The sequence below is a fragment of the Syzygium oleosum genome, unplaced genomic scaffold (assembly GCF_021117445.2).
Source record: "Syzygium oleosum isolate NSW1041296 unplaced genomic scaffold, Sole_v2.1 Sole_v2.14, whole genome shotgun sequence".
In the NCBI taxonomy this organism is placed as follows: domain Eukaryota; kingdom Viridiplantae; phylum Streptophyta; class Magnoliopsida; order Myrtales; family Myrtaceae; genus Syzygium; species Syzygium oleosum.
Window position 1 is genome coordinate 6,404,587 of NW_026607498.1, and position 14,246 is coordinate 6,418,832.

General features: G+C 42.3%; 1 long non-coding RNA gene and 1 pseudogene across 3 annotated transcripts; one reads left to right on the forward strand and one right to left on the reverse strand.

Moving 5' to 3' along the window:
• The first annotated feature begins 260 nt into the window (after positions 1-260).
• On the forward strand, positions 261-5,076 carry LOC115665681 (pre-mRNA-splicing factor ATP-dependent RNA helicase DEAH7-like; annotated as a pseudogene).
• Positions 5,077-5,987: 911 nt separating this feature from the next.
• Positions 5,988-11,125, reverse strand: LOC115665682 (uncharacterized). Of its 3 annotated transcripts, none has more exons than XR_008817901.1 (4): positions 10,606-11,125; positions 9,639-9,796; positions 9,412-9,530; positions 5,988-7,773 (listed from the first exon to the last, which is right to left on the reverse strand). It is a non-coding gene; the product is annotated as an uncharacterized LOC115665682 (long non-coding RNA). The 3 variants fall into 3 exon arrangements; XR_008817900.1 differs by having other exon boundaries at positions 5,988-7,805; XR_008817899.1 differs by lacking the exon at positions 5,988-7,773 and having other exon boundaries at positions 8,765-9,530.
• Between the last annotated feature and the right edge of the window lie 3,121 nt (positions 11,126-14,246).

A 14,246-nucleotide genomic window follows, 5' to 3' on the forward strand; every position in this document is an offset into this window, starting at 1 on the left:
AAATATTGTGTACCCCTAGTGATTCCACCGTGGAATCGTCACAACTCCGAAATGGCGACACGTGTGCGAGGGACCCACCGTGTGTCAGGAAGGCTCCACGTTGGAATCACTCGTCGGCACTCCCCAGGCCAGAGGAGAGAGCAGCGGGAGAGAAAAATTTTGAACAAAAGGTGTCCTCCTCTCTCTCCTCTTTCGCGCTCCTCCCAGATCTCCAATTCTCTCTGCACCTCACGCCGCGCTGCCTCTGACGACCAACGAGCGACGCCCTAGCCTCCGACGCCGACGCCGATGACGCCTCCGACGACCGAGGTCCGCCGCTGCCCACGAGCGACGTCCGTCGCCTCCCACGACCGAGGTCCGCCTCCTCGCGCCGACGCCGACGCTGCGTCCGACGAGCGACGTCCGACTGACCGCAACTCTCTCTCTTCTGCTTCTTTTCAAATGATGATTGCCCCCCTCACCCACCGCCACCGGCTCCACCATTGCTTCTGAACTCTTTCGCCACCGCTGCTACATCCCTCTCTCGTTCAGTTGCAGACAGAGACCGCGTGTATATGCACAACTCTCTATGCTCCGCCGAGGTTTCGCGTTCATTGTCCCGTTTGCTGCAGTTTCGGACAACGATCTGGAAGGAAGATGGGCGAGTCGTCTTGGCCTTCTGACGCGCAGGTAATCCCTCTGCAGTTCGTGAAAGCCGGTTAATGGGCATTGTCGAAAATTTGTTCTCTTCTTCGATCAAAGCCGGCCCACGTTTCTTGCTGTGATGTTCTTTCAGCAATGCCCACATTTTCTGCTGCAATGGTCTCTTTTCTTCCTCTTCTTGAAGTAGAAGATGGGGTGTGCGCATTAGGCGTCTCCACCTCGTTTTTTTTTTCTTTTTTGAATCTCCTCTGCAGTTCGTGAACGCCGATGAATTGACCCGCATTGTCGGAAATTGTTCTTTGGTTAAATCCAGTCCACATTTTTTGCCGTGATGTTCTCTCGCCAATGCCATTTGAAGCTTGAGAATCAAAGGATGATGCCTGGTCTCTTTTGTTCCTTTCCTTGAACTAGAAGATAGTCTGTGCGTGTTGGGCGTCCTTCTCTGGTCATTTTGTCTGATATTTTGTTGCTTTCGAGATGATTGATCGTGATGTGGGATGATCTAGCGGGGTAGTATCGTTGTTTCCTACTCATTGCCTTGAAAAGAGCAATGAAAGAGTCAAATGCCAGTGGGGTTTGCTTCGACTTCTTTGGTGCGTCAGTGGGAAATTCGTGGATCCTCTCTGTGTTCAGTTGAACATCATCTCTCTATTTGACCATCTTGAGAAGAGTGTAGTCAGTCTTGCGAATGTCAAAATTCTTGGGGGATTGTGCTCCATGTAATCTTATCTCATTGCAGTTGAACTATATTCGCAATGTTGTTTCTCAAATGGCTGACCAAAGAACAGATGAAGTTCAGGTTGAAGGATCTTATAGAATTTGCCCCCTGGGAGCTCATATAGATCACCAGGTCAGTTTTGTCTTATTTCTGCCATATTGTTGTTGAGGTAGTGTTTGTACAAGACCCTCTATTCGGGTATTGGTTTTCGATTTGCATCAACAGATATACAACGTAGTCAAAATTTCCTGTTCTGTTTTTTGGGTAACATCTGTATTTTCTATCTATTGTGAATATGAACAAGCCTGTTGCCTCTTATGTTCAATAAAATTTGGCGATGCAATATACTTATTATACTAATGAGGGTATACTTTGACATTGTCGATTGATGAAGAATGCAATCCTGCTAACGTTACCTTTAACTAGTCCATTGCTGAATGATAGAGAGAGATGGACATTAATTGGGAATATTGTTTACGAAATTAATATTGGTTACATTTCCTTTTCTCTTTCTTTGTTGTGCTGGCATGTCGGTTTTTCGAGAGGGTGAGGTGTCATTGTGGGAAATGGGCCTTTGTTCACTTTGTTAGAGAGAATGGTATCACTAACAGTTTTCTTTCTGTGAAGATACTCATCAACTTACTGTAAATGTTGTATGGCCCAAAAAAATTGCTTTCAATTCGCAATTTTTGTTGCATTCTTGGTAGATAAAGCCCACTATGTTTTGGCCTTTATAACATATTTGCTCTAGAAAGGCATTGTGGGAACAATCACATGTTCTACTGCTTTCTGTTTGCATCCTTAGATTTCGTTCGCTTGTCTAGAGGCCTTCTTCCTATTCTAATATGGTTTACAAATGTCACAACTTCTTTTGGGTTTTTGTTGTAACCTTGCTTTTATTGTGTCTAAATATTTTATCACATAGGTTATCCATGAGAATCAGGTGGTGGTCGTTGTGGGAGAGACTGGTTCGGGAAAAACAACTCAACTAACACAGGTGTTCTTCATGATCAATGTCATTAATTTTTCTGAAAATCTGTTGTTAGTTATCTATGGGCAAAGGGAATAAATTATGACCTCATTCTTTTTATATACTACTCATGACAGTATCTGCATGAAGATGGCTACACTGTGAATGGCATAATTGGTTGTACCCAACCAAGGTGTGTTGCAGCGACGAGTGTCGCAAAGACAGTGAGTGAAGAGATGGAAACTGACTTAGGTGAAAAAGTGGGGTATGCCATTCGTTTTGAGGATGTGACTGGGCCAAACACGGTAATTAAGGTGAGACTGTTTTCGATTGTCATGAGCAAATTCTTTAGGATAGTATTTTCTTAATGCTGACTTTTCTGAAGTAGTGTTGTTGCTTTTAGTCTGGGACATATCTCAAATTTTGTTGGTTCCCTGATAAATTATAATCTATGCCTTTTTGTTTTGGTTTTATGCTCCGTCATGTATAATTGTTTTTTTGGTGGTCAGTACCGTGTTGCAGTACATGACAGATGGAGTGCTTTTCCGTGAAACACTGAAAGATTCCGACCTTGAAAAGTACCAGTATGACAATGTCTTCTCTACTCTGATCTATTGCTTCTTGTTAAACTGGGTTGGAGTGGATTTGTATATGCATGGAGAATAACCTACGCAGACTTAGGTTCTTCAAGCAGAGCCTTTGTTGTTTTTACTTGTTTGAGGGTTGTCGTGATGGATGAAGCACATGAGAGATCACTGAACACTGATGTTCTCCTTGGGATATTGAAAAAGGTGGTAGCTCGACGACGCGATTTTAAGCTCATTGTAACATCTGCTACTCTGAATGCACAAAAATTTTCGAACTTCTTTGGCAGGTAATAATCACATTTGTCAGAAGCTTAATGCGAATGTTGATGCAGTACTAAATTAATTTAAATTGTTTACAGCATACCTATTTTTCACATACCTGGAAGGACATTTCCTGTTAACATCCTCTGGAGTAAAACCGATGTAAAGATTATGTCGAAGCTGTAGTGAAGCAGGCTATGGCTATCCATATAAGCAGTCCTCCGGGCGACGTTCTCATTTTCATGACTAGCCAAGATGAAATTGAAGCAGCGTGCTATGCTCTAGCGGAGCGCATGGAACAGCTTGTATATTCCACAAAGCAAGGTATTGGCAAGCTCTTGATTCTTCCCATATACTCCCAACTGCCGGCTGATTTGCAATCAAAGATATTCCAAAAGGCTGAAGACGGGGCTCGCAAGTGCATCGTGGCCACCAACATTGCAGAGACTTCTTTGACAGTAGATGGAATATATTACGTCATGACACAGGCTATGCTAAGATGAAAGTCTACAATCCCAAAATGGGTATGGATGCACTCCAAGTGTTCCTCGTCAGCCGTGCTGCTGCAGACCAGCGTGCTGGTCGTGCAGGCAGAACAGGACCGGGTTCACGTGATCGACTTTGCACGGAGAGTGCATATTTGGATGAAATGCTCCCCAGTCCCGTGCCGGAAATCCAGAGGACCAACCTTGGGTACGTGGTCTTATTGCTCAAGTCCCTTAAAGTTGAGAACCTGCTAGATTTTGCTTTCATGGATCCACCTCCACAGGATAACATTCCCAATTCTACGTACCAATTGTGGGTCTTAGGCGCACTTAACAATTTTGGAGGGTTAACGGAGTTTGGTTGGAAAATGGTGGAATTCCCTTTGGATCCTCCTCTTGCAAAGATGCTCTTGATGGGCGATCAGTTAGGTTGCCTAGATGAGGTTTTGACAATTGTCTCGATGCTCTCAGTGCCATCTGTATTTTTCCGGCCAAAAGATAGAGCGGAGGAGAGCGATGCTGCTAGGGAGAAATTTTTTCGTTCCGGAATCTGACCACTTAACACTGCATAATGTCTATCAGCAGTGGAAAAGTAAACAGTATAGGGGATTGGTGTAATGGTCACTTTTTGCATGTCAAGGGCTTGCGGAAGGCTCGAGAAGTGAGATCTCAACTGCTGGATATTCTCAAGATGTTGCGAATCCCATTAACTTCAAGTTGGCCCAACACAGATGTCGTTAGGAAGGCCATCTGTTCTGCATACTTCCACAATGCAGCGAGACTGAAGGGCGTCGGTGAATACGTGAATTGTTGGATCGGGATGCCTTGCCATTTGCACCCGAGTAGCACTCTCTATGGCATGGGACACACACCCGAGTACGTGGTCTACCACGAGCTGATTCTGACGGCGAAAGAGTACATGCAATGTGCCACCGCTGTGGAGCCGCAGTGGTTGGCCAAACTGGGTCCCATGTTTTTCTCCGTTAAGGACTACGATAAGTCTCTTCTGGAGCACAAGAAGAAGCAGGAGGAAGAGATGACAGCCATGGAGGAAGAAATGGAGAACCCGAGGAGATCGCAGGCGGATGCAGAGATAGAGATTAAGGCAAAAGAGAGGGAGAAGAGGGCGAAGCAACAACAACGATGTGCCTTCTTCTATCACAAAGGCTCCGCTTGCAATACGTGAAGATGACATGAGAAATGTTAAGTATTCACTTGAGCATTCAAAGGATAAATTCAAGAACACTGATGTAAATGGATTGAGGCATAATGTGTACCATTTAAATGTCTTGCTACTTTTTGTTTGTCTATTATTTGTTATTTTATTTGGACTACTTGTCCAGAGAAAATAGATGGTTCAAACATTGTGCTGTGCTGGCTCTAATAGACACAATCGCATTATCTTTTTGTGAACTTTCTTCTTCTCTACACGGTGATTGGATGTGCAAGCGCCCTCCACAGGATCGTTGGATATGTAACAGTCCGGGACGTGAGTTGCCATCATGGTGTTAAGGACTGATAAATAATTAGAACGGCTAATAATTTTAATAACTTTTTCCAAAACTTGTTTGAGCGCAAAGTTACTCACCAAATAAGAAAATTGCTCAAGAACCTGAATGAACCACCCTTATGGACATGTCCAAATGAACCTTTGTCAAAAATTATAAACCCTACCTTCGATTGTTACCCAAAAACCTATCATGACCTGCAGTGGTTTCAAAGCTGTAGAAAAGTCCGGTCTGAACGGAGATATGAGACGTTGGAAGCAAAGAGTGAGAGAGAGAGAGAGAGGAAAACATAAGCATGAAACACATTGCACCCGAAACCAGAAAATTACACAAAGTGATGGAAGAAAGAGCACAGTGAATGGTCAAAAAGCACATCAAGTCCCTAGAAAGTTGAGAATCTAACGAGCCCAGAATCACAAGATATATTTTATTTTGCTCATTCACTTTTGACATCCTGCAAGCTCCATTGATTGCATAACTGGAGAATTATAAAGTATTCCAAGAACCAATCTGTTACAACCAAACTAATTGAAAAAAAGGATGAACAAAAAAGACAATGCATTTCGTCAGAGTTCATAAGGTAGCGAGGGCAGGTTGTGGTGGCGTTTGCTGCAAAGATAACGGCATGTTCACAGGATTAGCTTGAATCAACTAGCAAAGTAAATAAAAGATTAAGAAAAGTCAGCTATTTAATTTATCTATATTAGGAGAGAAAATATTAGGTTCAAGTACGAAGGTACGCAAGTTCTCTTTATCCTTGACGATCTTGGTGATGGCTGCCCCATCATTCCTTCATTAGCCATTGTGGATATGAATAACAATCTAAACATAAAATATTGAATTATAAAACAAAAGGCAATGGAAGGGAAATGTAAGCAGAAAAGCCGGTGTTCCCAGGTTGCAGATTCCTTTCGATCTTCTCCGCCATTGTGGGTTCCATCTAGGATCTATCATGCTTTTCCTGTCTTTCATTCCCTATTGTTCTTCAATTGATAGCTATGATATGAATGGAAGAATGCAGATTAATTTGCTCATGATTGAGATCAGTTGCAAGATCGACCTTCTCAACTTGGGTCCACACTTAAAGATTAGTAAAGCACACAAATTACATGCTTAGCAGAGAAACCTATAAATCATACATCACACATCATACACAAAAGGAAATCTAATGTATCCTTCGCTTTCCAAACATTGAAAAACTAATTGTTATCGTGATGCAACAGAAAGTAACTCAAAATCCGACTAGTGTGCTGGCTAATACTCACAGCAATGAAAAGAAAGCGAGATGCCCTGTGTGACCTCAAGTTTCACATCCCGCAAACTAAAGCTTAGCACTAATCAGGTTATGATAGCTCAACTTGTCACTCTTTGTTCCCTCTCATATGTCACATGACTCTTCCTTCTCAACTCAAACAAGTGAATTTCCTAAAAGTTTTTGAAGCCAAAATCATACAAAACTCTTATGCTTTGTTTGGAAAGCGATAAAATGGGGAAGGACAGAAATTTACAGGAGAAAATTTCAAATTTCCCTCTGTCTTAATGTCACAAAATTTCAAAATTTACTTTATTTCCACCCTAATTGTCCTCACCTCCTCTTTTTGTCCTTTCCGGAATGGAGTGTTAGTAGCCATGATTAACAGTATATTAAAGGATGCTCGACTCCATTAGTCTACCATGACTAACTCACGATCTTTCACACGCTAATAAAAATACTTCTTTTATTTGATGGGACAATATGCACCTTAGAGAGAGGCATTAAAATGACACTTTCAAATCATTTCAAATGCTCAGAAAACACAATTAACAAAGAAATGATGTTTTGAGACAAGCACCAGAACTATTTTGTCATAGAAGTTGGAACTCCCACGCCCGGAACAGGTGATACACAAGTTGCAAGAGTGACCATAAAGTGAGAAGTATCAAAGAATGCTGCACTAACCAAACAAAGGAACTGATAATATTGAAAGTTAACCTCATCCTCGCATGACAAAGAAGAGGCAACTACGTGGTCTTTCCCTGATCAAACTAGCGAACACGGAAAATTCATTATCGAGACACAAATTTCACTACAGCAACAGCAACTGGATCCTTATAATAAGACTAGAGAATCATCACTAATGCTATATCATACAAGGTGAACATAACAAGCGCAAACTCACCATTCTAATAATGCAAATAGAAATTTTCTCTGCTTTATTGAATCTAATTTAGAGTCTAATTATTTGTGAGTCATTTACCAAGATCAACCGTAGAACGACAATTACACTTTCAAATTTGGCCATTCAGAATCCTGATCCCAAGTTGACACAGCTCAATGAGGGGACCCCAAAAATTGAAATTTTTATCCTAATTCAAGGAGCTCTAGGATCAGTTCCATGTTGCCAAACATAAGCAAGCTCATCCCAACTTGTACTAGCGAGAAGCCCTTCGACAAGCACGCTCATGTCAACTAAATGTCGTGAATGAAAATATACCTGAGGAAAAAAAGCATCACGATCTGAAATATACCTCGCTCGTGGGAGGCGACGGACGTCGCTCGTGGACAGCGGCAGACCTCGCTCGTCGGAGGTGGCGTTGGCATCGGCTAGGTGGGCATCAACGCCTAGGCAAATCCAAGCTCAACCTCAAATCCACCTATTTTGTAATTTGTAAATCGAAGCTCAACCTCAAATTGCAGGTAAACAAACACCCACCAAGCAATACACTTCAACTCTACCTCAGGCAAAGGAACCCAACAAGAGCACAACCCAGAAAAACCATTCTTCTTCAAAGTTCTTAGGCAAACACAGAATAGAACAACCTCAACACACTTGCACCTCTAAACATAATGTAGCTCTTCTGTACTAGACACCAAACAAAAAAAACTTCATCTGCATGTAGGGATAGAAATAGCCCCAGAACCACAGTCAATATATAACTAGGTGCATGAGAATTCATCTGCAGATTCAGAGACTAGCATGTTAATCAAGGAACCAAACAAGATGATCATCCTTTTTGCAGTTTCTTACAGCCAACATGCAAAACCAAAAGGTAAAATAAAATTGAAGTCTTCAGAGGTGTTTGAGAGGACTTTTCAACCCTCACTTCTAGCTTTTAAGAGGTGCTATATTTCCAAAAACTATAGCAGTTAAAACAGATATAAGCTGATTTTCAATATCTGTCTATATGCACTTAATAGCCTCTAATCCTTCATTCTGAAAAAAAAACAAAATTGATTGCTTGGCATTGTGCAGAACTAATTGCACAATGCCAAATCCTTGCACATAGCATTTTCTAAAAGTACAACACACTAAAAGATCACTCAATCACTTCTGTGGCCACCACTACAACCATGCATAGGACAACAGAGCTCTAATGCTACAACACCATAAAAAAATTGACAGCCATTCCACACCCACATAGCTTCCGTCCTCTCCTTTGAAATAGAGATCCAATAGAGCATCCTCTGGGGCAATTGAAGCACAGCCAAACTGTGCCCTCCTTAAAATAGTGATCGAGAAAAGCCAAGAACCAGAAGAAAAATACAAAGGAGAAGAAATCCCTCATCCAGATAACAAAATTAGAGTCAAGTTTCGATTTTTTTTTACCACTCCCTCGAAATACCTTTCCAATTTCTCAGTTGAACATAAAGCACCGCAAAAGCTCAAATAAGGAACATGCACTTAAGTTGTGGGTGCATGTGCAAATAATCGAAAATATAACCTAGCTATCCCTTCAAGCACAAGCTTTCTTCACATACCCTTCAGAAGTTTAAAGTGCTCTATGAAATGAAGCCATGCTAATACCTAAATTTTTCTTGGTCATGATAAAGCAACTGCATTCCTGAAAAGGTGGACTTCAAACTGGAGCTAACAACTTGTTAAATTGAACTCAAATGAATCTAATGGAGAGAGACTAAAGCCGCTTCTTTACACATAAATTCTTTCTCCAAAATCAACACAAGACTTTATAGGAGTCATGCAGCATGTCCTGACCAATGCAACCGCATGAAGATAACCTTAACTGATCTCTCAAGTATTCATAGGTATAACTCAAAGGCTAAGGTCAAGGTTAATTTTTCTTCCCAAGCAGACATTCGTGACTCCACATTACCAGTCCAATTTGGAAAGAGAAATAAAGGATGATCAAGAGCAGCTACATGTTTATTTAGAGCTACAACCAAGCACAGGTCTCCTTAGTTTCTTTCAGTATATAGCATATTGAATCTCCAATCTATAGAGCAATTATTTTGAAAGCTTACCAATCAGGGAAGTGTTTTCAGAATATTTTTGGAAAGAACCTTGACTGCCACAAGGCCAAAAGCTTTCTCAGTAGGATGTATGCGTCACTTGCTCCCATAGATAAAATAGCATCCCTTATCTAATGAGGCAGGGAAACATTAGTGAAGCACAATTATCAAAAGTGCAAACAATGGAAATCTTGGCTAACACAACAAAAGAGGTTTATAGTCCCTAAGAAGAAAAGAACCTTTTTATTTGATAGATTGGCTTCGAGATTTATATCCTTGAAGAAAGCAGGATCACGAGCTGATCCATATAAAGAACCATCATTTCCACGGATAAATCCTAGCGATCTTAACTGGTCCTCCAGGCATATTGTTGACGTGCCCACTTCTAAATCATCATCTGCAGAAACCATAATAAGTGATAGAGTACCAGCTACCATCATAATTATGAATGCACTTGTTTTAAGCAGAATAGCTGGTCATAGACAAAGAATCTAACAATTCATCACCAAATTTCAGGGACCAAAACAGGAAGTCAAAAGAGACCCAAGCAGAGAAAGAGCAAGAGAGATCAAGAGAAAGGGGGAAAAAACAACAAAAGCGAAGACTGTCATGCCTTATGGATCGTGAATACACTCGCTGATAAGACCTCAGCTCTCAGATTAGGCATTTGACTCTTTCATTGCTCTTTTCAAGGCAATGAGTAGGAAACAACGATACTACCCCGCTAGATCATCCCACATCACGATCAATCATCTCAAAAGCAACAAAATATCAGACAAAATGACCAGAGAAGGACGCCCAACACGCACAGACTATCTTCTAGTTCAAGGAAAGGAACAAAAGAGACCAGGCATCATCCTTTGATTCTCAAGCTTCAAATGGCATTGGCGAGAGAACATCACGGCAAAAAATGTGGACTGGATTTAACCAAAGAACAATTTCCGACAATGCGGGTCAATTCATCGGCGTTCACGAACTGCAGAGGAGATTCAAAAAAGAAAAAAAAAAAAACGAGGTGGAGACGCCTAATGCGCACACCCCATCTTCTACTTCAAGAAGAGGAAGAAAAGAGACCATTGCAGCAGAAAATGTGGGCATTGCTGAAAGAACATCACAGCAAGAAACGTGGGCCGGCTTTGATCGAAGAAGTGAACAAATTTTCGACAATGCCCATTAACCGGCTTTCACGAACTGCAGAGGGATTACCTGCGCGTCAGAAGGCCAAGACGACTCGCCCATCTTCCTTCCAGATCGTTGTCCGAAACTGCAGCAAACGGGACAATGAACGCGAAACCTCGGCGGAGCATAGAGAGTTGTGCATATACACGCGGTCTCTGTCTGCAACTGAACGAGAGAGGGATGTAGCAGCGGTGGCGAAAGAGTTCAGAAGCAATGGTGGAGCCGGTGGCGGTGGGTGAGGGGGGCAATCATCATTTGAAAAGAAGCAGAAGAGAGAGAGAGTTGCGGTCAGTCGGACGTCGCTCGTCGGACGCAGCGTCGGCGTCGGCGCGAGGAGGCGGACCTCGGTCGTGGGAGGCGACGGACGTCGCTCGTGGGCAGCGGCGGACCTCGGTCGTCGGAGGCGTCATCGGCGTCGGCGTCGGAGGCTAGGGCGTCGCTCGTTGGTCGTCGGAGGCAGCGCGGCGTGAGGTGCAGAGAGAATTGGAGATCTGGGAGGAGCGCGAAAGAGGAGAGAGAGGAGGACACCTTTTGTTCAAAATTTTTCTCTCCCCCTGCTCTCTCCTCTGGCCTGGGGAAGTGCCGACAAGTGATTCCAACGTGGAGCCTTCCTGACACACGGTGGGTCCCTCGCACACGTGTCGCCATTTCGGAGTTGTGACGATTCCACGGAGGAATCACTAGGGGTACACAATATTTTCTCGTCAATTTTGAGAGTAATCGTACCAAGTTCGCGGTTTTCTCGGAAAAGTTGTACTTGTGTTCGAGTCACCTAGGCATTGCCACTTCCCATACTCTTCCTGACATTAGCTTGCAATTTTAGTGAGTTACCAATTTTTTAATCTGATGCGGTATCCTACACGAAAGATACTTTCATAGAGATCATCTTAAGTTAAGGGTGCGTTCATTTCGCGAAAAATGAGTGATTTAAAAAAAATTTTCTGAAAAAAATAATCGCTTATATTGTTTTGAAAAATAAATTAAAGGAAAATTATTTTATCACTCACGAAAATAGTTAGGCATACATTGTTATGGATAATAAAAATATTTTCTGTTGAATAATTTTTCTATACAATATAAATAATCGTTTTTCAGAAAATATTTTCCAAATCACTCATTTTTCGCAAAACGAACGAACCCTAAATGTAAAATTCTTAGCTTAGGGGGCATATAATTTAATATAAGACTTTGACATTTTGCCTTTAGTCACCCCATGAGTCCTTTCAAAGAAAATTATGGAGTGGCTAATAAAAGAGCATTACAATCTCCTCTGTCTCTTCTATGACATTGGTGCTATAATAACAAACACAAAAATTAAATTAAGAAAAAAAAACCATATCTTGTCACCCTCATTAGTGTACATAGTTTATACTTAGGGTCATTTTGATCTAGGGTCATTTTGATCTCGATGTTCCATACATGCTGTTTCACTGAGAAAGTGAAAATCTTTCACCAAATAGATTGATTTTGGTTTTTTATACGGAAAGGATTTTGTATCGAACTTGGACAAGAAATTACTTGGCTGGAAATTGAAAGACGAAATGGAGAAGAAGTTATAGAATTTAAAGTGTTGGAAAGTAAATTTACGAGATATAAGACTGAACGAAAAATAATTAAACTTCATTGACTATTGTTTAGGAAAAAGAGCGAGAAAATTTACGATATTCATGGTGAGTATTTATAGCTCACTAACACCAATTACATATAAGTAGTCAGTACTTTTTATTACAAATACTGCTACATGCTTTTCGTGATCACATGCATACGTTTCGTACGATGATAATCATTATTCACAAGAAGTTATCGGGATAATCAACCGTCAATTGATGTTAAAACCATCGTCTCGTGTTGAAATCGACACATCTCACTTGTCTTGTAATTCCAACACTTAAGCAAATTTTGCAAATGACAAATCATCAATGATTGATGTCGATTGGCAATGATACCTATCGATAATTTCTCTCATTTGTTGTTAATGATCTTACTAAGCTATAGATTAGTACACTTTAAATCAACCCCCATGTTCACAAATGACCTCTTGGATAGTCCACCAAACTTATCACTTGCCAATAATAAAAGTTAGTCAAATTTTGGTGTAAAAACGTGCTTTGCTAATCGGGAAAAGTGTCATAAAAGTCCTAAACATTTTGCATTTGTGCCAGTTCAGTCCTAAACCTTTTTTTGTGATAATTCAGTCTTAAACCTTTTGTTTTTGTGCCAATTCAGTCCTTCCGGCTAATTTTGGCCGGATATTACTGACGTGGACGCCGGTCGGCCTATATGGCACCGCCGGCGCTGACATAGATAATTTTTAATGATATTTTAATATTTTTTCGATTTTTTAAATATTTTTTATGATTTTTTTCTTTTATTCTTTTTTTCCTTCTTTTCTTTTTTTTCTTTTCCTTCTTCTTCTACCTTTAGCTAGTGACTGGACACCGGCCACCAGCCATGCCTGGCCATCGTCGCCCGAACGAGGTTGCCGTCGCCCTCCACAGACAAGACCGCTGTCGCCCGCCACAGACGAGGCCCGACCGACCCTCACCTGGGCGAGGGTGAGCGAGCCCTAGCAAGGGTCGGCCTCGCCCAGGCCAGATTTGGTGAGGCCGACCCCCGCCTGGGCAAGGGCGAGCCCCAGTGAGGGCTCCCCTCGCTAAATCTAGCGAGGCCGGCCCTCGCCTAAGCCACGGTGGCCTCGCTAGGCATCGCCTTCCCTCGAGCAATGCCCGGCAAAGCCACTATGGCCTGGGCGAGGGTTGGCCTCGCCAGATCTGGCCTGGGCGAGGTTGACCCTCGCCAGGTCTCGCCCACCCTTGCCCAAGTGAGGGTCGGCCGGGGCCTTGCCTGTGGCTAGCGACGGCGGCCTCGTCTGTAGCTAGCGACGGCGGCCTCGTCTAGGCGAGGCTAGGCGGCTGGCCATCGACCAAAGGTAGAAGAAGAAGGAAAAGAAAAGAAGGAAACAAAAAGAATAAAATAAAAAAATGAGAAAAACATATAAAAAATTGAAAAAATATTAAAATATTATTAAAATTTACTCACGTTAGCGATGGCGGTATCACGTAGGTCGACCAGTGTCCACGTCAATAATATCCTGCCAAAATTAGCTGGAATGACTGAATTTGCATAAAGACAAACGGTTTATGACTGAATTTGCACAAATGCAAAAGGTTTATGACTTTTCTGATACTTTTTCTCTTATTGCATTGGTATCAATTTAGTTCTAAATCTTTTTGGGTGCCAATTCAGTCCTTCAAGCTAATTTTGGTCGATTTTTGTTGACGTGGATACCGGTCGGCCTACGTGGCACTGTCGGTGCTGACGTGGACAACTTTTAATAATATTTTAATATTTTTTCGAATTTTTTTGAATTGTTTTCTTTTCTTTCTTTTTTTTCACTTCCCTTTTTTCTTCCTCCAGCCAGTTGTCAGACCTCGGCAACCGGCTAGAAGCCAGGGCCAGCGAGGTTGACCTCGCTAGCCTCTAGCGAGGCTCGACTTCACCAGATCCGACGAGGTCATGCCTCCCCCGAGGCCACGAGGGTGGCCTTGCGCTGGGTTGGTGAGGCTCGCCCTCGCCAGAGGCAACGAGGGTGACCTCACACTGGGCAGGCGAGGCTCGCCCTCGCCGAATCATGCGAGGGTCAAGCCTTGCCCAGCCGTTGGCGAGGC